This window comes from Prinia subflava, chromosome 16 (assembly GCF_021018805.1).
Source record: "Prinia subflava isolate CZ2003 ecotype Zambia chromosome 16, Cam_Psub_1.2, whole genome shotgun sequence".
Lineage (NCBI taxonomy): Eukaryota > Metazoa > Chordata > Aves > Passeriformes > Cisticolidae > Prinia > Prinia subflava.
The window spans coordinates 16,942,874-16,967,253 of NC_086262.1; the positions used below are offsets into that span (position 1 = coordinate 16,942,874).

The 24,380-nt window shown below is 47.3% G+C and overlaps 1 long non-coding RNA gene across 1 annotated transcript in view; it reads right to left on the reverse strand.

Moving 5' to 3' along the window:
* Positions 1-2,427: 2,427 nt before the first annotated feature.
* LOC134558864 (uncharacterized) overlaps positions 2,428-24,380 on the reverse strand; it is a 63,795-nt gene continuing 41,842 nt past the window's right edge. Inside the window, exons 3-4 of the long non-coding RNA XR_010082424.1 lie at positions 21,810-21,873; positions 2,428-2,590 (exon numbers count right to left, since the gene is read on the reverse strand). This is a non-coding gene — a long non-coding RNA (uncharacterized LOC134558864). The remainder of the gene's footprint in view (positions 2,591-21,809; positions 21,874-24,380) is intronic.

The following is a 24,380-nucleotide window of genomic DNA, read 5'->3' on the forward strand; positions in this document are numbered from 1 at the left end:
CTGCAGCCTCTGTGGTGCTTTTTGGGTGCACCCCACAGGCTTCAGACCTGGACTCTTTACATCCCCTGTGCCCCTGACTGTCTTTGATTGGAAGGTACAATAACCAAAAATGGCTTTAAAATACCCAAATATCTTATTTAACAGGGTGGTTTTTTTAAACCTTCATTTTCTACACATTATTGGCATGACCATCATGCCATGAAGTGGAGAAGTGAGGCAGAGGAACATTGAGGGGTGAATCTTTTATCTTAAATCTCTTGCTTTTTACTAGATTTGAATCCAGCCAGACTTACCCCGTTTGGAAGCCCATCCTTGTCTTGGGATGCTTCTCTGGAGGAGACCCAAGGAGAGAGCCCTGTTAGAAAGAGAAAATTTGGGTCTTATCTCAGCAGAACAACATTTCTGTGTCTGTGCACATCTGAGAGTCCCAGGAGAGCCCTGAACCAAAACTTCACACTCCCCTTTAACTCCTCCTTTGCCCCCAAATCTGCCCCACAGGAGTTTCTACCTTCCCAAAAAAAGGTGATTTTAGGAGGGTGGGAGCACCGGGGTCCTGTTATCCCTGAGCCCTGAACAGCAAAGCAGTTTCCACACGGAGCAAAGCAAGACAAGCAGGGTACAACGAGGTTAAAGAGAAATATTTTACTAAAAAATAGGGCAAAGCAGGACAACCTTGAAGTTCCTCCATTGGGTGCTAATGCTCGAGGGCTCAGCCACTAGAGGGAAATGTAAGATAAGGGAAAAGGGAACTCAACCCTCTCCAGCTGCAGCTGCGCCTGCTTTCCAAAACTCCGATTTTAGTGACGAAATGTATTTAGTTATTTTGAAAACTGAGCATTGGGAAGAAAGGAAAAGGGAAGGAGCAGCAGGCAGAGCATCTTTTCTTTGAATTCTCCTTTTTAAAGTGGAGAAAGAGAAAGCATTCGTATTACATTAACTCCGATGAGACTTTAGACGGTTGCAGATGTGTTCTTAGTGGTAAAAGCAAAGCCCTTTGGGTGATCAAATAATTTAATTTTCTAGGCAGAATTAGGAAATAATCAGCTGAAGAGATTCAGTGGAGACAGGCATTCACTGCAGAGGAGAGGGAAAAGCTCTGTTTAGTGACAGGTGCTTCTCACAAGGTAAGAATTGATCAAAAGGGACAAGAAATTGAGACATCCGGGTCTGCTTGAACAGTGCCTGAGGATGGCAGTGAAATGCGATGTCTGTTCGGGCTGGCTTTGCAATAAAGATGCCACATGGCATTTTCCTATTCACACACGGGAGGGACACCATCAAACCCCACCCCAAAGGCCCTTTCTCCTCACAATATGCAGCTTTTAGGAACTTTTAAATGTCACTTATGGCACCAATGTGGGAGCTTCACACTTCACATCACCGGTGTTCCTTTGCCTCCCTGAATTGGGCACCGTCCCCACTGCTCAGACTGCACACCAGGGAGTGTGTGCTGCTGAGGAACGCATTTCTGGGATCCTTCAGCAGTCCCTGCCCTGCTCCCCACTGGATCAGTGACCCTGAATTGTTCGTGCACTTCCAGCAGGGCACAAACAGCCCTGGAGCTGCACCCGGGGGTGTCACACACCTCGGGAGGCACAGCAAGCACCCAGCTCGGAGCTGGATTTCAGGGGTTTGCTCAGCAGCTCCTGTCCCTCCTGCCCCTCCTGCCCCTCCTGTCCCTCCTGCCCCTCCTGTCCCTCCTGTCCCTCCTGTCCCTGCTGTCCCTCCTGCCCCTCCTGCCCCTGCTGTCCCTCCTGTCCCTCCTGTCCCTCATGTCCCTCCTGTCCCTCATGTCACTCCTGTCCCTCTGCCCCTCCTGTCCCTCTGCCCCTCCTGTCCCTGCTGCCCCTCCTGTCCCTCCTGTCCCTCATGTCCCTCCTGTCCCTGCTGCCCCTCCTGTCCCTCCTGCCCCTCCTGTCCCTCCTGCCCCTCCTGTCCCTGCTGTCCCTCCTGTCCCTCCTGTCCCTCCTGCCCCTCCTGTCCCTCCTGTCCCTCCTGCCCCTCCTGTCCCTGCTGTCCCTCCTGCCCCTCCTGCCCCTGCTGTCCCTCCTGTCCCTGCTGTCCCTCCTGTCCCTCCTGTCCCTGCTGTCCCTGTTGTCCCTCCTGTCCCTCCTGTCCCTCCTGTCCCTCTGTCCCTCCTGTCCCCAGGGCACACCTGAGTGCCTCAGTCCAGTCCTGCCACCAGCAGTGCCTTGCTGGGCACCCGATTAATCCCACAAAACTCCCCCGGGGCAGTGCTTGAGGCAGATCCTCCACCAGCACGGAATGCAATCAAGAAATTGAGGGTTGCACAAGGACCTCTGAGGGTTGCAGTGCAATGCATAAAGATTTGGTGTTCAGCAGACAAGAGCAGCTGGAGGGGTTTGCTTTGACAGCTTTATGGATGATCCCAGGGCTTCATTTCACACAAAATGCACTCACCCATGGCGGTCCCGTGGCCCAGGGGCCCTGCAGAGCCTCTCCAGGGGCTGAGTTCCACCCCAGTTCTCATCCCAGCCCCAGGAGGTTCCTGGGGGATCGCTGGTGGCTGCTCCTCCATCTGGTGCACTTCCACCAGTGACAGCATGGCCCGATGATTCATCAAGTCTGGCTGAGGAGATTGTGAAATTGGTGTTTTAAAAGCCACAGAAATGTTATTTTTACAGGAATTCTGGTTGTTACCTCCTGTATATAACACCTGCCATGGGGAGAACATTAAATATTCTCCCAGCTCCCTTTATGGACATCTGGTTTGGTGTGATTTGGATTCTGATCTGGATCAATCACAGGGGAATATCAGATTTATGCTGGTCCTGTAGCCCCTGAACGTCACCAGGCCAGGACCTTGCAGGTTGTTGTGTTTTCTGTTTTAAAGGTTTATTAGCCAATAGTCTACTGCCACACAGATTGTTTTTACTTTCACACCAGTAGCTAATTAAACTGTTTCACAGGTCCTGCTGCAATGAGGACTTTTTTATCCAATCATACAGTGACACACAAACTGCTACACTGTAAAACCTTTTACTATTTCTGTAACCACTTCTGTATCCAACCTTTAAAACCTTAAAACTCTCCACTACCTAGCTTTATGTGTTTCTATCTAACTACAAAACCCACAATTTCGCTTATGGTCTCTAAATCTGGAGCCTTTTCCAAGGTCTCAGGTGGAGCCCTGTATTCTCTGCTGGGTTTGGACCTGCATGCACAAGGTTTGAGAATTTTCTGTGCCTGGATTTCCACAGGGAGAGGTGAAGTTTTGCTGCCTGGTTTTGCCCATAAAGTCACATTTTCCTCAAACCAGGTCTCCTCCAGAGCTCCACCAGGCGTGTGTGGGGCCAGATAAGAGCTCATTTCCATATGTGTGCAATCCAGCCTCTCAGTGCTGTTGGAAGAAAATCCAGCTTAATAAACCTAAAAATATAATTTCTTTCCGCAAACAAGTTCAATTGGGAGATGAAATTGGGGCCTGGAACTGAGGGGTGTTTACTTTAAAAGGGCAGTTTGGAGCTTGTGGCATCTCCACAGCCCCCGGCCTCAAAGCTCTGCCAGGAGTGACACCCCAGAACTCCTGCCCCAGAGCCTCTGTGCCAGCACTGGGCTGGGAGCACTGTTTGATGTGGAATCCTAAAGCTAATTAGGAATTTCTGGACCTCTGGGATGAGCTTTGTTACAAGAATTAAAAATCTAAATCTGCAGCAGGAAATTGAAGCTCTGGGAAATGGTCAGTTGGTAAAAATGGCTCTGCTGGTAAAAAGGGAGCAGGGAATAAATCCTGAGCTCATTTCCCTGACTGAGGGCAGAAGAAAGGGAAAGATTTGGTGCCAAGCTCGAGGTCCTCCAAGGCCCTACCCAGCAGTTTCTCTCCCAGGGCTGGAGCTCCTCTCCTCTGAAGGAAACCTCTGATGTCCCAGCTCCACAAGAGCTGGGAAGGAAATCTCTCTTTGGTCAAACTGGGAGTGATCCAAGCCCGAGGAGAGCAGAACAAATTCGTGGTTTCCTCCTGCTCCCCAGAGAGCCTGGGAGTGCAGCAGCCTCTGCCAAAACGTCCCAGCCATCTGCTGTCTGTGTTTTCTGAGCTCCCAGGAGGAGGCTGGGGTGGGACCATGCGAGATGAACTCAGTGCTGCCCCTGGGGATGCTGAGGGATCCTCTGGTGCTGCACCTGCCTGAATTTCAGAGGGAATAAATACCCCATTCCCATGGATCCCACCAAAACCTCAGCCTTCATTCATGCAGAGCTGCTTCTCTCATTTAATGACAGTTCATGGCTTGGCATTGCCCCACCAAGTTTGTCTCATTTTCCTTTCAATTTCTCTCCAGAAAATTAGAAATAAAACATGGAAGTGTTTCCTGCTGCTCTGCTTCTCCCAAGAAAGAGATGGGAGCAAGGATGTTCCTTCCTGTGGCTCCCTGGGTAAGACCAAGAACACTGAAGCTGTTCTAGTGAGGAAAGAGCTGGCCAAGAACAGGTGGAACAGCCCAGGAGCTCCCTGGGGAGCAAAAACTCCACAGGGAAGCTTTTCTGGCATTGCTGTGATGAGCAGAAAGTTCTCTTGTGCTGGGGCATCCCCTGGGAGGAATTCCCACCAGCTCTGGTGTCTTACAGAGAGGGAATGAGAGTTCCAGAGTGTTTCCTCTCTAGATGGACACACGGAGCCAGGAAGATGAAGTGAAGGTGCTTTTTCTCCCTTGTTCTCAGTGCTCAGTGATGAATTCCTGTGTTTCCTCCCTTGCTCTGTGTCCAGTGATCAATTCCTGTGTGTTCTCCCTTGTTCCCTGTGTCCAGTGATGAATTCCCGTTTCCTCCCTTGCTCTGTGTCCAGTGATCAATTCCTGTGTTTCCTCCCTTGCTCTGTGTCCAGTGATCAATTCCTGTGTGTTCTCCCTTGCTCTGTGTCCAGTGATGAATTCCCGTTTCCTCCCTTGCTGTGTGTCCAGTGATGAATTCCCGTTTCCTCCCTTGCTGTGTCCAGTGATGAATTCCTGTTTCCTCCCTTGCTGTGTCCAGGGATGAATTCCTGTGTGTTCTCCCTTGTTCTGTGTCCAGTGATGAATTCCTGTTCTCTCCCTCGCTCAGACAGCAGCAGTGCCCTTTCCCTGGAAGCCCTGAATCCCTGGATACGCAGCTCCCACGGTCCCAGTTCTCTCCTCTCCTCTCTAAAGAGACCCAGCTCAGAGCCGGCGCTGCAGGAGGGGAGGGAGCTGCAGCAGGCAGGAATCGTTTGCTTGCCGTGACCTCCAGGACATTCCCAGAGGGATCAGTCACATCCAGCAGCTCCATCCCCACAGGGCAGAGCTGCTGAAATCTCTCTCCTGCTGGTCCCCTGCCAAACATCAAAAGCACTTTTCATGCAGAGCAGCTCAACAGAACTGACAGTGTGAAGTGAGGGGAGGCCAAAGATGAATGAGAATGGAGCAGGATCTAAAACCCACTTGCAGCTGTTGAATTCCCCCCAAGGAAGCAGGGGAAAGCTGCTTTTGAGTATTCTGCTTCATTTGGTTCTGTTCTTCAGCCTTTTCCCTCAAAAATCTGCATTTTCCTTTAAGGCAAAGCTGCAGAAATTGGAGGTGGTGATGAACAGTTCCTCTGCTCCCCTTCTCGGGCTCATTTCGTGTGTTTATTGTTGTCTCTTGGGCTGCTGTCAGCTCGAAGGGAGCAAAGGCATTGACAGGTTTTCATTTCCCCACACTGACACCCCTCTTACAAAATCACAATCAGCAGCTTGGATTTTAGGGACAGAAACGGCAGAAAGGAGCAGTCATTATGTTCTGCAACATTCTCCCTCATAATCCCCTCACTCCTCACCAGCCCCTGCAGACTATTTTTTCTCATGCCATTTGATTGGAAAAAAATCCCTAATCTGTTCCCAGTCACTTGAGAAAATATCTGTCTGTGTATTTTGGGCATTGATGTAAAAGTGATGTACATTTTCCATCTCTCCATTAACCCCCACTCTCATCCCACAGGGTTGCTGCCTCTGTCCTTTCTTCCTCTGCTCTTTAGGGTACAACATGAAATTTTCTCTTCTCTCAGGGCTGCTGGTACCACTTGGAAAGCTCAGTTAACACAGGATTTTTTTTCCCTGTGCCCAAGCAATTTTTTTCCCTTGGAATCTCCCTTCAAGCCCTTTTAGTCGTGGCTGAGTGAGGGCAGCCTCTGCACCCAGCAAGTTTTACACAGACAGAAGGGTCATGAAACTGAGACCTGCTGGGCTTCTGTGCCCAGGGGAGGAGCAGAGCACCAAGAAATGGCCCAGACAGAGGCTGGGGGTGATAACTCTTATCTGTCTTTGTGATTTTAACCCAGAAAAATTCCTTCCCTATTGGAGGGAGGGACATTTAAAAAGAACGAATGAAAAGCTGTGGGAAGTGCAAGAAGATCTTTGGAGTCAGGAGGAGATTCTGTTAGTAACAAACTTTGAATTTTTTGTTAGTACAGGATGAGGTACTGAGAAATCTGAGCACCTCAGTTTGAAAGGAACATGAGCAGTCTGCACTCCCCTGTCCCTTTAGACACTGCAGATCACACCCTGAACTTTGAGCAGGGAATTTGGAGGTGCTCAGAGGCTCCTCTTTCCCTCCCTGTCTGGATTTGCACTGCACTGACCCTGTTTGAAGGTCACCTCCCGCTCCCTGCTGGGATGGACCAACAGAGGAATTAACAATATGCCTGAAATATCATTTCCAAGCATCCTCCTCCCTCCTGCTGTTGCCTCCTGGAATAAAGCTGTAGTTAGTCAGTCCTTTCCTCCAGGGACAGAGGTGCCAAGGCAGGGAAGGTGATTTAGAGAAGACAGATGAGAAAGGTTGAATAAATGTCTCATTTAGGGCCTGGTTGTGCTATTGTTATTCATGAGGAGTCATTGCTTATTCCCACCAGGACCTACTCTTGGATTAACCTCGGCCTTAGCAGAAAAGGCCTTAAAAAGTCATTTTTGGCAGGAGAGCTGCCCAGCACCCCCCTGCAGTGCAGCGGGGCCAGGACCAGCCTGAGCTGCCACAATTCACTGAGAGCCCCTGCACGGGCTGGCACCTCCACAAGCAACAGAGCAGCTCCAGAATTCCAGAGGGAAATGAGAGGAGCTGATCAAGCTGAGAGTGCTCCTGAGTCATTGCTGCGGGTGCTGAGCCATGTCTGACTGCTCCAGTCAGACTATTGCTCCATCATCTCTCACCTGAAAATCCATCACTGCTGGGGATGGGTGCTGGGAACTCAGCTCCTCATTATCCTCAAATGTCTCTGCATTAAATCAAAAAGGAAACATTTCTTCTTTTTTTCTCTCTGAGCATGAAACTGGAGAAGTTTCTGAAGTACAAAGTTTGGAAGAGATTCCTGAGGACTTTACACCTCTTTTATAGAATTTGCTCAGCCCTGCGGGGTCTCCCTCTCCGGGGATATCCCAGAGCAGTCTGGGCACAATCCCTGAGCTCTGGGATGGCCCTGCTGGGACCTGCCCTGGTCCCTCCCAGCCTGAGCCATCCTGGGGTTCTGTGGGTGCAGAGAACCACACGGATCTCCAAAATATTTTGGATAATTCAGCAGGAAGGGCTTGAGAGAGACAGGGACCAAATTCCCAGTCAAGTGTCAAAAGGCTTTTCAATTTACCTCAGATTAAAAAAACCCAAACAAAACAACAAGGAAGTTTTACAGTGTGGTTTCTTTGTTTCCTCTGCTGCTGCTCTGCTGTGACTTAAGAAGTTTTTAATCTCATCTGCCCCGAGCTCTCAGAGCCACAGCTGCTGTGCCAAACCCAGGCCATTCCCATGGAAATTCTGCCTGGATGTGGAGCCTGTCCAAGCCTGGCAGGGGCAAGAAGGGCTCACACAGACCCCGAGAGAAATCCCAGGTTATTGGAGTTGCTAATTCATTGCACTTGCATTTGCTAATTAACAAGCTCGAGGGAACAAAGAAAAGCCACCACCAGTTAAGATTCTGACCCCTTGCTGCTCCAAGGGAAAAGATTCTTGTTTGCTGTTTATTTGACATATTCCCAATTACTCTGTGGTTGCTGAGCTGAATTCTGGAGTTGTGGGTCAAATTCTCTGAGCAGGCCCATTCTGAATTATCCATCCTGCAAAATCCTTCGTGCAGGGCTGCAAAGCTGTCACTAAAGGTGGAATAAACCCTTCCCTTCAGTCACACTGCACCAAGTACTGCACATTTCCCTGCCTTGAAGCAATTTCTGCTTTCCTGGGAGATGGGATGCCCAAGGAACCTCAGTGGAGGCCACAGAGCACCTGGAGCCTCCTGAGGGAGAACAAATTGAGATTTCTGAGCTGATTGGCAGCTCAGAAAGAGCACACAGGCCACAATTAAGAATCTTTGTGTATTAATGAGGGAATTTTTGTCCTGTTGGCATTCAGGGCTAACTGGCTCCAAGTGAATTTTGTTCCTTCCAAGCAGAGCCTTTGCTAAGCTGGATAAAACAGGAGGTGCTTTTTTTCCCTTTATTTCCCCTTTTTCCCTTCTTTTTCCACGATGGAAAACAGGATATTTCCCTCATTTTTCCCCCTGTCCCTTCCATTTCAAAATGTTCTTCAAATGTACTTGTTCCTTGAGTTCTAACTCTGTAAAAATGCCTCAACAGATGAAAATTAGACACAAGTTAAAGAGATGAGCCAGAGCCAAGGAATTCTAGAGACAATATAGACATGTCTGCTTATTCCAGCCCGGAGTCATTTTCTTCTTTCCTTTGATGGATTGAGGGTTTTTTCCCCTGATCACAATTGAGTACAGAATATGTTAGATTGAAATTAGAATATATTAGCTTACAGCACCCATCAGTTTATTGTCAGAATGAGATTGTTAAGCAGTGATTCAGATTGATGGGTTTGCAGCAGAACCTGCTGCAGAAAGGAGAGGCAGAGGGAAAATCAGAAACTGTTTTAAAGGGAAAGAATTTCTCCTCAGCAGCAGACAACAGAGAAATCATTTCAACTATTCCCTAACCTGGAATTTATATCCCCTCCTAGGGCTATTAAGAAAAAATGACAAGAAGGGCTAAATTGATTTTAATCCCTTAAGTTTCCCTTTAGGATGTGCCCTTCCCAAAGCACACACTCAGTATTCAGGCACTGCCCTGAGCCTCCTGTGACTGACAGTCCTGAGAGAAACACTTCTGAAAGTGGATTTAGCCAACTTTTCTTCCAGTGTCCCTCAGCTCTGTGAGTTTGTTTCTCCTTCCTGTGATTTTAACAATTTAAATGTTGCTCTTCCCATTGAAAATGCTGATTTATGCACTTTTAAAGCAAAACCTAAAAACTTTTGTAAAGTTAGGAAATCTATCCTCGCATGTCTCAGTGTGAGTTTAAAATCCCTTTTCAGATGGTGTTGGGTTTTAAAGCCAGTTTAAATCTGTTTCAATGAAAAGCAGACAGATCTTCTAGCACAGAACCAGCAGCTTTGCCTACAGGCAAACACCACATCAGAGGTTTGTCCATCCAGTTGTTCCCTCTCATTCCACCTCCCCAATCCCAGGAATTCACTCACTCCTTGTTAATGAACTGCAGGAAGAAGGAAAAATCAGCCTTAGCCAAATAATAAACATCTGGATTGCTCATGGCCTCAGCAATTCTCACTAGAACTGGCCACTAACAGTTCCCAGAAGAATAAGATTTACAATGTTTTTCTTCCTAATGGTTTTTTCTTTTCCATCTAAAACTTGTGTGAATGGATTAAAGCCTAATAAATAAATTCTCCTGGAGGCGATGATTAATCAGTTATGAGTTACTCAGACCTTTTGGCTGAGCAACTTCTGAGGAAGGGAAAGGTCCTCAGAATCCTGTGTTTGAGCTGGGCTCTGCTGCAGGACCTGGTAGCAGAGGCTGCTCTGGCAGAAGCCCTGTGCAGGTTCAAACTGCAGCTGCAGGAAAGCTGAAGAGCTCAGGGAACACAGAATCATGGAATTACCAGGCTGGAAAAGCCCTCCAGGATCACTGAGTCCCAGCTTGTCCCCAGCCCAGAGCACTGAGTGCCACCTCCAGGAATTCCTTGGGCTCTTCCAAGGATGGACACTCCAAACCTCCTGATCTGCTCTGCAAGATAAACTCTGAGATTTCAGCCCTGTTTTCCATTCAGGAGTCAGAGTAGTTCCATATTTTCTGCTTTGAGATGTTTTGCTGTTATGCAGCTAAATATATCTCCTGAACACAGGAATTACTTTGAACAACAGAAACTTTTAATCACTGAAGATGATAAAAATGCAGTTTTCTGTCACTCTCTTCATTGTACAGGAATTAGAGTTGGAAAGAACTTGAAAGCCGAGGAGTTTCTCTCCTTTGCAAATGAAGTCTCTTGGCCTTGCAAGACTTTTCCCCTGCATTATATTCACTGCTGCTTTATCCCAAAGGAGATAAAGGTGCCATAAATTACAGAGTCCCAGCACTCAGTCTGGAGGGTAATTGGTGAAGTCTCCTGTGTCAGGAAGATTTTCCCAGCCCTGTCACCCAACTGTCTGTGGGATTAGTCATCAATCATTAATCAGCACAGCAAGTACCAGAAATAGAAACACACCAAGCCTTGCTCCTTTTTCTACTCTTTCTGTTGATAAAATACTCAATTACTGCAAAGTAATTGGCATCAAACGATTTGACAGACACTGATTGTGCCTCGGGGTTGTTATGGATCCGTGTTCCCGGTCTTCCCAGTGTTCCCAGTGTTCCCAGATCCAAGGCAAATCCTGGCTCTCTCAGGAGAGGCTTCCAGATCCCCACCCCACTGTGTCTCAGGTTGCCAGAACCTTTGATGGTTTGTTCAATACCCTGGGACACCTTCCACTACCCCAGGTTGCTCCAAGCCCCATCCAGCCTGGCCTTGGACACTTCCAGGGGTGGGAAATGCTCTTATTTAAATAAATGCAAAGCAGTCCTCATTTAGCTTGCAAACCTCAGTCAGGAACCTGCACTCCCCACAGTTCCTCAATTTCCATGGATCTGACCTTGCACTCACCCATTCCACAGGAGCCCATCCATCTTTTCATGGCTCCCCTTGGGGAGATGGGTGGGGCTGTGCAGGAGCAATCTGTTACCAGGGATTCTCCAGGAGAAACCCTGCTCTGACTCAGCCCCTCAGTCTGGGGCCATTCCCAGCTCTGTCCCCAACACTCCCAGTGCTGCCAGTCTGTGCCCTGGGTTTTGGGAATGGGACAGTGTTTGGCTTTGCCTCTGAATTTTATACATAAATAAACATAATTTATACATAAATATTAAAAAACCCCTCCCTCCCACTGGGGGGCTGTGCTCTCCACCATCATCCCAGCAGTCACACCAGTGTCAGGTTTGTGCACTCCCAGGTCACAGCAGTGAAAGGGAGACACCAGAACTCCCAGTAGAAGGAGCTCCAGTAGAGGAGCCAGAGCTCCTGCACTGGCTAAGGCAGTCCACAAAAGCCCTGGGAAGTTCTGTGCAGTCTTTTAAGCACCGAATGGTCCAGGTGGGCTTTTTGGCACCTTTTTGGCCCAATGAAGTGGGCAGGTTTGGAGGTCCAGGTGTCCAACTGGTGCCTCTGCTTGGCACCTGGCCAATCACTGGGAAAAGAGGGTCGGAGTTTCTGGGTCCTTTACCTTATAGGAACAGCAGGGGTGAGTCTCAAACCTTTCCCTGTATGGAAACACTGCTGGGGTGTGGGGCATTCCCAGAGCTGTGCTCCCCAGTTTGGAGAGCACAGGTAACACCACAAAGAGCCGAGAGCCCCGGGGCTGGCTGAGCTCCCAGCAGTGACTCCCAATAAAACACCAGCAGAGCAGCTCACTCCAGGCTGGAACAGAAATCTAATGCAACCCGAGAAATCACCTCCTTTAAAGGTGCATATTCCCCTGTTAATTGAAGAGCAGGCACTGGAAATAAACAGGTAATTGGTTGTGGCTGTAAATGATTTATTGGGCGTTGTAATAAACAGCGCAGCTCGCTCTGCTCTCAGCCCACGGATTCCCTCAGCCAGCTGCTCCTGCCAGGATAATTGGCCCTGCTTGCAAATCTATTTGGATTGTACAAGATTATCTGCTAATGCTGGGAGATGAAATGTCATAAAACGAGAGGTGTTTTTCAGGAACACTTGGAAGTGCTGCAGAGGTGCAGCTGTAAACACGAGACGTCGCCTTGAAGGGAGGGTCTGGAAGGTTTTTATTGATGCTAAAAGCTTCCCTGTGGTTTCAAGTGAAGTGTTATGACTCAGCAAAGGGTTTCACCCCAAATCACTTCAGCACCTCCAGACTGTGGCAGAAAGTGCCCACGGGACCTGTGGGTACCTGGATGCAGGTGAGGCACAGAGCACACACAAACACCCTAAACAGGAATGCCCCCTCAGAACAGCTCCCATCTCTGAACTGCTGGGTTTCAGCTGTACTTTGTGCTCTCTTTGGAAATCAGACAGGAGACATGAAAATGTATCCTGGCTCCAGAGTGCTCTCAGGAATTGTCTTTGCAGCTGAGGAGCTGCAGCATTATCTGCTGCATTCAGGGGGCCCTTTCAAAGAGACACTCGACTTCAGCTCTGAGAAAGGCACTCTGATTTAGGAGAGAAAAGAAAGGGGGGAAATATGTTCAGTGGATTATCCAGAGCCTTGTTCACTCATCTTCCTGTGTGTTTTCATGAGATCCCAGTGAAGGACTGGGAACCAGGGCACAGGGTGACAGGAGGGGCCCACCCAGCCCAGAGGGAAACATCCAAGAGGAGACTGAGAGTCTGCACTGGCCAATATTCCATAAATACCCTCTGCCACAGAAATCCCAGTGCCCACCCCGACCTGAGGGGGTCAGAGGATGTCTGAACATGTTCTCCCACGTGCTGCCTGCCCACGACTCTCCAGAGCAGTTTTCCAGCTGTTCTGGCCCTTTCTTGTTGTGTAACTCCAGCTAAAAGATCGGGAATTATTGTCAGGAAAGAGCAGAAAGTCCCAGATGCTGTTTGGAATTGGGAATTCTGGGCAGAGCAGCCACAAGTCCCAACGCTTCTGGAGCATTCCTGGTTCTCAGCCCAATAAAGAATATTTTCAGCTGAGTTATTTCATGGGAAACATGAATACAAATGTGCCACCAGCCAGGAAAGCAGGTGGATTTGGTGACAGTCCTACAGCTGGAAAGGAGAGTCCTGTAACCCAACATTTCTGCAGTAGTTTCCAGTTATTTATTGGAAACTGCAGGTTTGCACCTGGAAAATCACCAAAGCTGAAACACGACTTTATCACCAATCTGCCTTTTTTCCCCCCTCTCATTTTTAGAATATATTTAAGGATTTGGATCAATCCCAGGAAACAAAACCCTTCTATGTCCCCCAAAAGATGGAGCAACACTTCTCAAGGCACATCTTCACCCCGAGGGAATTAAATGCTTTATTTATCCTGGGGGCTCGTGCCCATGGAGCTCCTTCCTGCCCTGCTGATATTCCCAAAAGAGACCCTAACTGTGGTTATTTTTCATGGGCTGAATCACACAACTCAAATCTCTTCTTTCTCTGCCAGCTTGAGAAAAAAACCCCAAGGCCATCTATCCCTAACCACAGTGATTATAATGCAGTTCCAAATTAGTGCATCAAAAGCCAATAAAAGGACATGAACAAGACAGAATGCCAGCCCAGCAAACCATAAATCCATGAAGAATAGCCCTGCTCAACAGCTGTCCAGGTTTAATTTTCAAATAAACAGGAGAACACGTCACCCCTTGTTCTGCTTAGCATTGATTTAATGCTTGAATATTCATTGAAATCATTTCATTCCCAGAACTTTTAGGTCCATCAGCTGCTGCCAGAGCTCAGGCAATCCTGGGGCTCAGCTCACCCAGGGATCAATCCTACAAAACAGATTAATTGAAGATGATTGATTGATTGATTGATTGATTGGGTCCTGCCTGCTGCACACACTAATTCTGGACCATTTAAAGCTCATAAGGCTTTCTGTTGAGATCATTGATTTCACAGGGTAATAAAATCACGCCTGGGTGTTCAGCCAAGAGCTGAACTGATGGATGGAAGGAAGAGAACTGGTGGAAGGGAGATTTGAATAATGTCAGAGTGGGCAGTGAGGAGTTGCAGTGCCCTGTTCCTGCTCAGATCGTCCCCAGCTGCCCCTTTCCTGCCAGTGGGGAAATGTGGGAATTGCCTTCATTTGTGGCTTGGCAGGATTTGCATCTTACAAATGACGTGAGACGTGAAATAACAACCACAAAACAACCACCAGGAAATAACAACCACGGAGCCACCACCGCTCAGTAACCACCACGCTCTGCTCAGCATCCCACAGGGCCTGACAGAGTCTGGATGCTTGGAGAACAAGCTCCATCCCAATTCACTTCCAAACAGGTGAATCTGGACCTGTGGACTTCAGAAAGCATCCAGCTCTCTCTCTGGTGGAACCTGTGGAATTGTTTTGTGTCAGGGACCCTGAGCCAGAGCCTCTCATCCTCAGTTTGGAGCATCAGGGTTGATTTCAGGGCTGAGCTCCTGCTCTGCTCCTCAGAGGCCTCCTCAGAAGGTGATTTCTCTCCACAACAGGCCCATGCAGCTCTCCACAACTTCCTGCCCCCATTCCAACTCCAAATTCCACTGAATCACTTTGACAGAGCTGATAAATGGCCAGGAAGAAAATCCTTTCTGCTCTGAGCTCCAGCCTGGGAACTCTTCTGCTTTCCCTGCCACGACTCTGATTTCCACCCCAGCACCAGCACCCAGCTCCTCATTTTCCTCTCCCATCAGAGTCAAACATTTCCCATTTGGAGACTGGGTCATGCTGAAAAGAGTCTCTTCCACAACTCTTCTGCTGCTAGGAGCTCATTGGAAATGGAGCTTATTACCTGGCACAGCCCTGCCTTCCCAATTAGACAGTCCCTGCAACTCCAATTAAACTGTTAATTAATGTCACTGCCCTCAAATTACCAGCTACAAATAAAAAGAGAAAATACAGGAGATTCAAAATTAATGAAAAATAGCAGTAGGTTTTCATTTCCAGCCTGGTGTTTGTATCCTTTCAGGACAACTTTACTACCCTGCCTGAGAGGCCCAAGAATAGGTGCCCTGATTTATTTTATTAATGATCCCATTGTCTTTGCATGCTCTGGAATTGGAATACTTCCTCAAGCAAAGGCTGAACAATCAAGTATTAACAGGACTCCTGAGTCTGCTTTGGATGCTGGAGCTGGAATTCCTTAAAGCCTGACAAAAAGGAATGTTCCTCAACCTCTTCCTCTATAAAAGCCGCTTTGAAGGAAAAAAAAATCTGTCACATGTCTTGTGCAAGTAAAATTAATTTTCTTTTCTAGTTTGTTCAGGTTTATTTTTGCCCATCCTGTTTCTCTGTGGCTGCATGGTCAGGAGTGGAGGGAAAACCACGAACAAGGTGGACAATGGATGATAAAGGAAGGTCCAAGATGGTGAACACCCCCTTAATTACACAGATGTGCTTTTAAATTAAATTTATAGAAAACATTGAAGCGAATTCAGCATGTGGACCTTAGCTGGGCCTCGGGGAGTGCAGGAAGGGCTCAGGACCCTGCTGGGAATCTGCCTGCAGGGACTGGAGCAGAGGCAGGGCTGTGGTTCCCAGCACAGGCTGGGGCAAAGCTCTGCTCTCCCACCCTGCTTTGGCCTCTCCAGTCCTGTGAGTGCAGCTCTCTCCCTTAAAAAGAGGATATTTAATTATAGCTGGGTATTTTAAGCTCAGGAGAAAAGAAGTAGGGGAGAAGCAAAGAGCTTTAAAGACAAAACAATGCCCTTTTGTTTATGTTTTTAATATGGGAATTCTCCTGCCTGGCTCAGAGTAACTCAGATTTAAAGGGACATGTGGATGTAAAACAAACAAGGACAAAGGATCTGTGAAGCAAACACTGGGGAAATGGAGGGGATGCTGACAATGAGAGCTTCTCAAAGGACTGCCACAGGCAGGGAGGTTTTCCCAATGGGACACACGGGAGCTGAGGTAGCCTTGCTGATTTATTTAGGGAATTATTTGGAGAGCATTGAAAAGCAGGGATAGAATAGAGCAGGTGCTGGGGGTGAGGTGCTGCTGATCACAGACAAGAGAGGGGTGGGCTGGGAAGGATAAAACAAAGGTTTTCCATGGGATTGTGCCTGCTCCAGGTGTTCCCTGCTCCACAACATCCACCCTGCTCACAGGGAGGGCACAAACCCTGCCCTGGGCTGGGATTCCTTTTGGAAGGGCCTGGAGCATTTTAACTTCAACATCTGTAAGTTGCTGTTAATGGAAATGATGGATCACAGTGTTAGAGGGGGGATTACACAAAGTTCATGCTGCCTTTCTCTTTTCTAATGAAATTACCGGGAGTAATTGGCTGTAGAAGACCTTTCTGCATCATCTCAGCCACCCCACAACAGAGGTTGCTCTGCTGGGATCCACAAAACTCTCCCTGCCTTTGGATCCTGCTTAATAAATTGCAGGAGCTGACAATAAATAAGTTTCAAAGTGGTAAAAATGGGCACAAACCTAGAGCTACAGGCTGGGAACACAACACAGACTATTTCACAATAGAGTTCCTGTTGCAGAATCATAAAATTATTATTAAATTTTATCTGGAAGGCTTTATTCTCCTTTCACCTCTGCTACAAAAGCATCAGAAGCGGATGCAATAAACAGGATGAATATTTATCCCCTCAGTTCCTTCATCAAAACCTGGACATCAGCCTTTTCTAATAAAATTACAACACAAATGTGATTAAGTCCCAAGATATGGAATGATGGAGACAGTGATTGCTGTGTGCACAATGCTGGGCCAGATAAGAACTTAAGGTCTCAGAACCTCAGAAGCCTGAATTTTCACCGGAGTTAATTTCCTTTAATCACATTCAATCACACTCTCAGCAACTCCAGTTGGGTTTCTCCATGCTTGGGAGGCTCTGATAATCAGTTTATAAATGTCTCTTGTACTGAAAGAGTGAGAATGGGCAGCTTCCCATCCCAACAACAGCACAGACCCAAAGCTGTCCATCGGGGTTTTATAACCAGGAGCTGATGAATTCCCAGAGCTCATTTCACAGATCCAGCTCCCACTCAGGTGGGTGTGCAGACACGGGGAGGAGAGCAAAGCTCAGCTCAGTGCAGCCCACACTTCCCTGGACTGGGCCATTCCCATCTGACATTCCACAAAATTTCCTCCATGGTCTGGGACCACAGTCCTTGTTTGAGCTGAAATAGTTCGGTGCAGGGAGCAGAGTCTGTGATCTGAGCAAATCCAGGCTTTGGCTGGGAGGCACCGGAGCCCTGGGTTGCTCATCCCTGCCCCTGGAATCTGCAGGTGTGTCTTGGGTTGCAATGTAAGATGTATTCTATTCCCTAAACCATCTAGGGAGGTGTTTTTCTTTATCTCAGAACTCTGGGTGGGTTCCTTCTGTTCATGGGCAGCTGTTAAATCCAGCTGGGGCAGTGTTCTTATCCCTTCCAGGACCCATCCTCCCTCCAGGGGATCTCTGCTGTCCATGGGCCATCGAGGCTCCCTGCAGGGCTGATCCAATTCCATCACCCATGGGAGATGCTGCACCCAGGGGAGGAACCCAGCATTCCCAGCTGGATAAACCCTGGGATTCAGAGCCCAGCACAGCCTGTGTGCTCTGCATTCCCACCTGGATAAACCCTGGCATTCAGAGCCCAGCACAGCCTGTGTGCTCTGCATTCCCACCTGGATAAACCCTGGCATTCAGAGCCCAGCACAGCCTGTGTGCTCTGCATTCCCACCTGGATAAACCCTGGCATTCAGAGCCCAGCACAGCCTGTGTGCACTGCATTCCCACCTGGATAAACCCTGGCATTCAGAGCCCAGCACAGCCTGTGTGCACTGCATTCCCACCTGGATAAACCCTGGCATTCAGAGCCCAGCACAGCCTGTGTGCACTGCATTCCCACCTGGATAAACCCTGGGATTTGTAACCCAGCACAGCCTGTGTGCACTGCATTCCCAGAGGAACACCAGACCCCTCTCAGCACCACTGGACCCTTCTACAGGATCATCTCTGCTCCAGCAGAACCACCTCTGTCACTGCAGGAGGATTTGATTTGACTGCTCCCAACCCCCTGACCATGTCAGGTCGTGTTCTGACTCTGGCAAGGTTTTCCTTTTTTGTTTGTTTGCTTTCTTTTTTTTTTGTACTTCTTAATTTCTAATTTTTAATTTTCCTAGTAAAGAACCATTATTGCTATTCCCATATCTTTGCCTGAGAGCCCCTTAATTTCAAAATTACAATAATTCAGAGAGAGGGGGTTTCCATTCTCCATTCCAAGGGAAGCTCTGGCTTCTCCCTGGCTGACACCTGTCTGCCCAAAGCCAGACAAGGTGTCCCTCAGGAGGGGATGAGAGCAATGCCCAGGACCTGCTGGTTTGGACAGAGCTCCCCAGGTTCAGCCTCCTGAGCTCGGCCTGGAGGAGGCGACAGCCAGGGAAGTGCAGCCTAAGCAGAGCAAAGTGTCCCTGGAAGAGCCTCCTGAGAAAGCTCCACCAGCTCCCTGCCCCAGCCCCACTCTGTGGGAAATCCAGGCACAGAAAATTCTCAAAACCTTGTGCATGCAAGCCCAGACACAGAAATGAATACAGGGTTCGACCTGAGACCTTGGAAAAGGCTTCCAAATTTAGAGCCCATAAGCAAGAACGTGGGTTTGTAGTTGAAGCAGAAACATGTCAAGCTGGGGAGTGGGAAATTTTGAAGCCTTAAAGTTTGGATGTAGAAGTAGTTACAGGAATAGTAAAAAGTTTTAAGGTGTAGCAAGTAGGCTTGTGTGTCATTATATGATTGGATGTGAGTCTGCATTGCAACAAGAGCTGTGAGACAATTTAATTAGGGATGGGTGAAAACAGAAACAATCTTTGTGGCTGCAGTTCATTGGTGAATAAACCTTTCAAAGACCTTATAACCAGCGATCCTGTGACTCCTCTGGACCTGTAACTTACGCTGTGAAGACGCTCTCACTCCTTCATGGGACTGTAGAAGATCAGAGCAATAAATCATGCTTAAAATGTCTCTCAGCAGTCCTCTCACACAATCCCCACACCACTCCTTATTATTCTATAGAATTTTGCTGCCAAAAATAACCGTAAAATGGTCAGAAGCCAAGCCAGGGCCCCTCTGAGCATGGCTCACTTGTTCACAAGGCTCTCACAAATGTGCACATCACCCACCAAGGCTCTGAATTCACCATATGGAAATGAAAATTCACTTTGTCTGACCTCAAAATAAACACGAGATGTTTTGCTGCTTAATTTAACTGCCTGCCTCTTCCCCTTTGCATCCTGTAAACACAGATTTAAATTTAGAACACGGGTGACAGATCAGGCTGGGGAAGAGGGAGGTTCCACATCTCATCCTCAACTTTGCCTCACATAGTTCTGGAATGAGCCAGCTGTTCCTGAGTGTAAATTTGGGATGCAGGGAGCACTAACCCAGAGTAAAGTGTCCCTGCAGACACGTGCTCCCCTCCCTGCACGGAGGAGAGGGATTGAACTGCTCCACAAAGTGCCCATGAAATCTTGGATTTCCCTGAGGAGAGCAGGGAAAGCTCAGCTCAGGTCCCAGGGGTGAGCGTGGCACAAGTCCCTCCGTCACAGCCTTTGTGTTTGCAACACCCTCCTGGCAAAAAACAATATAAGGAGGCACAGAAAATACTAAAATTGTGGATTTGGGAACAATCTGGATGGGAAAGGAGCCGTTTCTCAGGCTGTCTCTTCAGAAAGGTCATTTTCCACCTGCCCAGCGAGGTGGGCGCGATGCTCTCGGGTTTCCCTCCCAGCCTGGAGGTTTGTGTGACTGCAGCAAGAGCTGCACATCCCGGGCTGTCCTGCAGCCAAGGACGTGCTCTGGGCACGTTTTACTCCCTCTCACTGCTGGGAAGGGAAAGGAACTTTTCTGATAGGGAATCTCTGAGTGGTGACATTTGTTGCCTAATCAGGTCTGGAGCAGCACCACCAAAATGAAATTAAAGAATATCAAAGTTCTGAGATGTAGATTTGAGTTTGGGATTTTAGTCAGATTTGAACAGCATAAACAGAATGGAAAGAAGTTTTACTTTCTGAGACACTGCTTGTATTTATAACACTCATCCCATTGGGATGGGACATTGGCCAAAGCCTTTTGCTGTTGCCTCAGAGACAGAAGCAAAGAGTGAAGTTAAATCCCTGTAATATCCATAGAATTATTTTATTTCTTAGTCCCTTAAAACAATCTTGAACTACTTAACCCTGAAATGTCTCTGAAAATAGCTGGAAAATATGCTTCCATGCTTTGACAATGCAATTTGTTTCTATTTAAAAGATGTCATTAATAATGCTCCTAATTGTTAATATTAGGTCAAATGAAGGAACTAAATTATAGTTGAGTATTTCAGTTTTGACAACATCAATTAAGAAAAAATGCAGTATTTCTAAGAAGTAGTTCTAAAAATAATTTTGACAACAATTAATTAATTAGCACAGATTGCCTTCATCAAATTAATGCAGGGGTGGGTCTGTCCCAGTGGATTATTTTAAGTTAAATGCCCATCATGCACAAAATTCCAGCATAGAAGTTATTTCCAGCCTTTCCCAATATCCAGATTAATACAGAATTTTCCCAGAAATATTTAAAGCATGTAAAGAATAGCAGGACATACTTTGCCTTTATCCAAAATACTTTATAACTGTCGGTGCAAATACTCAAAGTCACTCTGAGAGTCCGAGGGGGGAATTCTCTCCCTGCTGTAACAGTTGGTGAAAAATTCTTGCTCCAGGGGCAAAGGAAATCATACCCAGATGAAGGAAGGCAGCTGAGATCAATGGAGGGGAGAGCAGGGGGATTTGGGGCTCAGCATTTCCTAGAAAACAGCATCCAGAAATGACTTTGGTGTGCCCAAAGCCACCAGTGGAGCTGGGAAAAGCAGGAGAACCCTGGGGGTTCACACACAGAGCTCAGCTGAGATTCTGCAAACACAACCTGATACATTAAGTTCTAACTTTATTATTTTCCAGATCCTGCTCTTTGTTTTTGGTACAAAACTCTGAACTTCACATCCAGTGTGAGCCAGTTCTCCCAGCTCAGTCACACCAAACAATCCTTCTGCAGCCCCAGGACCAAGGGCACCGCTGCAGCCTCAGACCCAAAAGTGCAAACAGCAGGAACTGAGGGGAGCAAACTGGGAGGAGGGGACTGCATCCCCTGAAGTGTAACTGGACAATGAACCCCAAAGTGTGGATGGACCAAAACTTAGAAAAGTGTGAAAACTCCTGACTCTGGGTCCATCTTGGGTGGAGCCCTGGCTGTGCTCTTGCACTGCCCAAGGTGAGTCCTTTGAAGGCCTTTTAATAAATTCCTGCTTTATTCCTTTAATTCTGTCTAGCCTCTGTTCCAGGCATCAAATCTCCCAAGGCATCAAATCAAGTGGGAATTTGGTGCCAGGGAAGTTTTCCTAAAATGTGGCACTGCTGGCAGTGAACTCAGGACCCTCAAAACCTTGAGGTTTATCAAAACCTTTTTGGTACAGGTCCTTTCTATCGACCACAAATCAGCTATTCCAGAGAGGTGAGACTGCCCAGGAGGAATCACACTGTTTAAAGCAGCAATTCAAGCCCCAGAAGTGCCATCCTGTGCCCAGACAAATCCAGAGGTGGGAGCCCAGCCCGTTTGGGGTTGGGAAGAGGCTCAGGCTGGCCCTGGCTCAGCACCAGCCTTGGATTCATGGTCAGAGCAGCTCCCAGGGCTGTGCCTGTTCCAGGGGGATTCTCCTTCCTCTCTGGGCAAACACTCCTGATTTCAAGGCCAGGTCTGTGAGGTTTTTCCTCCCAAACATGCCAGGAAAAGGGAAAGCAGAGTTCTGGAAGGGCAGGGCAGTGCCATGGCTGTGACCATGGGAGGCTGGAGCTGGGGCTTACCTGGCACAGAAGGCTCTGCTCCATCCACTCCCTGAATGCTCCAGATTTATCCATGTCAGGAGACCTGGAAAAACAGACATCCATCAGCTGAGCAGCACTTAATGAGTGGGCAGCACCTTTTAGTTAATGTAATATGAATTGTCTTAATAGTCTTTAATTAAAGTATTATTAATAGGAAAAACAGGCACCTGCTTTGCAGAAGGAAATCCAAATAAAGCCTAATGGGCTCGTGCATATGAATAATGTCATAGATTACAGCCCACCCAGTCCCTGAGGGCTGAAATTTAAAAAGGGGAGAGCTCTGTGCAGTATTCCCACACTGAGGGGCGATCCCAGCCCTGCCTGTAACAGACCCACTTTTATTTTATGCTCCTCCTGTGCTGAAAATCACCAGGCTAAGCCAAAGAACAAAGGCAAAGATTCATGAAGACAAGCAAACAAATAAATGTTTATCAGAAGAGCAGGTCAAGAAACAATTCCAATGAATGACAAGTTCATTTCAATCCCAGTTTTGGGGATTTTTTTCTTCATTTGACAATAGGGATGCAGAGTAAATGGTGTGTAAATTAAATACATTTATTTTAGAAAATTAATTACAAAAATCGCTTTCAAATGGGACTAGGGATAGGTGGAGGATCATCTGATGGAGACAGAGGAGACAAAAGCACAGGAATCATTAATGAATCCCCTTAGATTTAATTAAATTAAGACTGTGAACAAATATGTCAGGAAGAATGGAGAGATTTTGGCTTTTGTCCCAGGAATTTTCCTGGGGGCTTTTCTCTAAGGCCAGATTTGTGCCTCTCTTGTGGTGACTGAACATTTCAAAGTCAGGATTTCTGGTGACTTTAGACCCCAATACTTCCTATAAAACAAAGAAAAAGCTGATGGAATGATAAAGCCTTGGCATTTCTATTTGTGCCTGAACTCAACAGAAAACGCTGGAGACATCAATGGCAGGGTGAAGGAGGGGGAGATTTTTTCTGCTCCAGAGTGAAGCACAATTTATGGTGACTCCTTTTTCCAGGGCCAGATTCCCTTTATCCCACCCTTTACCTCTCCCAGTTGTGAAACAGCTCCAGTGGGGATTCTGTACAAACTCCTCTGGGTACAAATTCCCTCAGAAATGTTGGAAATATGGAATATTAATCAGACCAGACACTCCTGTTCCAGCCCAGAGCAGCTCATTGGATTTTATCCTGAGCAGAACTCCCCAGACTGGAGGGAATTCAAGGCTGCAAACACCAGCTCTAATTAATGGCCTTTGATGAAGAAGCACCAGATCCCCCAGAAGCTGTTTCAGGATCCCATAACTCTCCCTGATAACATTATTTGCATTTCTTCACTCCTTGATCCCGTATTTATTACACAATTGAGCAGGGGAAAAACAATATTTTATGTGAGCCAAAAGTCACACGAGTTGTCCTGGACTCCAGAGCCTGAGCTCAGATTTCTGCCACACTTGTGCAGAGTGAGTCAGCCCCAGTTGGATTTATTTCCCAGAGAACCCTTTCTGTCTGACAGAGCAACCCAGGGCTGGGGAGGGAGAATGCCTGGTTCTAAAAATAGGTTTTTAATGAGCCCTGAGCTGATAAAACTCTCTTGCTACAACAGAGGAAGGTGCAAAAAATCTTAATGTGAACACTTTTCTTCTTCCCAAGGTAATTTATACCATAAAGCACAAGGGTCAACTGCTTTTTCAAGCTTGTATCAATTTTTTTTAATCTGATGATATCATTCTTAATATCAGATATATTAACATAAATCAAATCTTTGGATGCTGTAGCTGAATGTGCTAAAATTGGGAGGCAGCTGTGGGGGCTGTGGGGAATAAAACAACCCATCCCATCCAACCCATTTCCATGAGATAACCAGAATAAAATGTGCACAATACTCTTCCTTTATCAAAACCAGCGACACCGGGAGCTTGTTTTTAATGCTGGGTTTAATTCTGAGCCAGATGTGAGCACAGAACCAAGCACAGGGTGGGAAACTCTTCACGTTCCCTTTGGTGAGCTCAGCTTTGTGCCTGAGTGATGCCATCCCATGGAGGCACCACATCCTCAGCCCTGCTGACATTCCCAGGGTGTTGCTTTGATCTTCTTTTTGCCAGGGTCGGGGTTAAATGCTCCAAATAGAGTTTCTTGTTCAGACTCAGATGTTTATTAATCCTTTTCTCTGTTACAGTCTCACAAACCATGAGTTCTACAGCACCTCTAGCTAACAAACTGAAAATGGAGCCCTATCTCTCTCTCTACAAGGCCTTTTGAGGATAAACTGTCCAATTATTAAATGACACCTAAATTATTTTTACTTTTAACCCAATAACCAACCATCCCTGGCCCACAATGTGGATTTTTCTACCCAATTACAAAACACCACCCAGACCTCTGGAGAAGAAGGTGAAAAAGCAGGACTGGCCTCTGCCCTGAAACCTCCACCTTGCTCTATATCCATTACTGTATTCTAAACCCTCAAACTCTGAGTTTTGCACCCTGTGCTATCACACACTTCTATCCAAACTCCACACCCACAATCCCGGAGATGTCTCTCAATTTTGGGAGCTTCTCC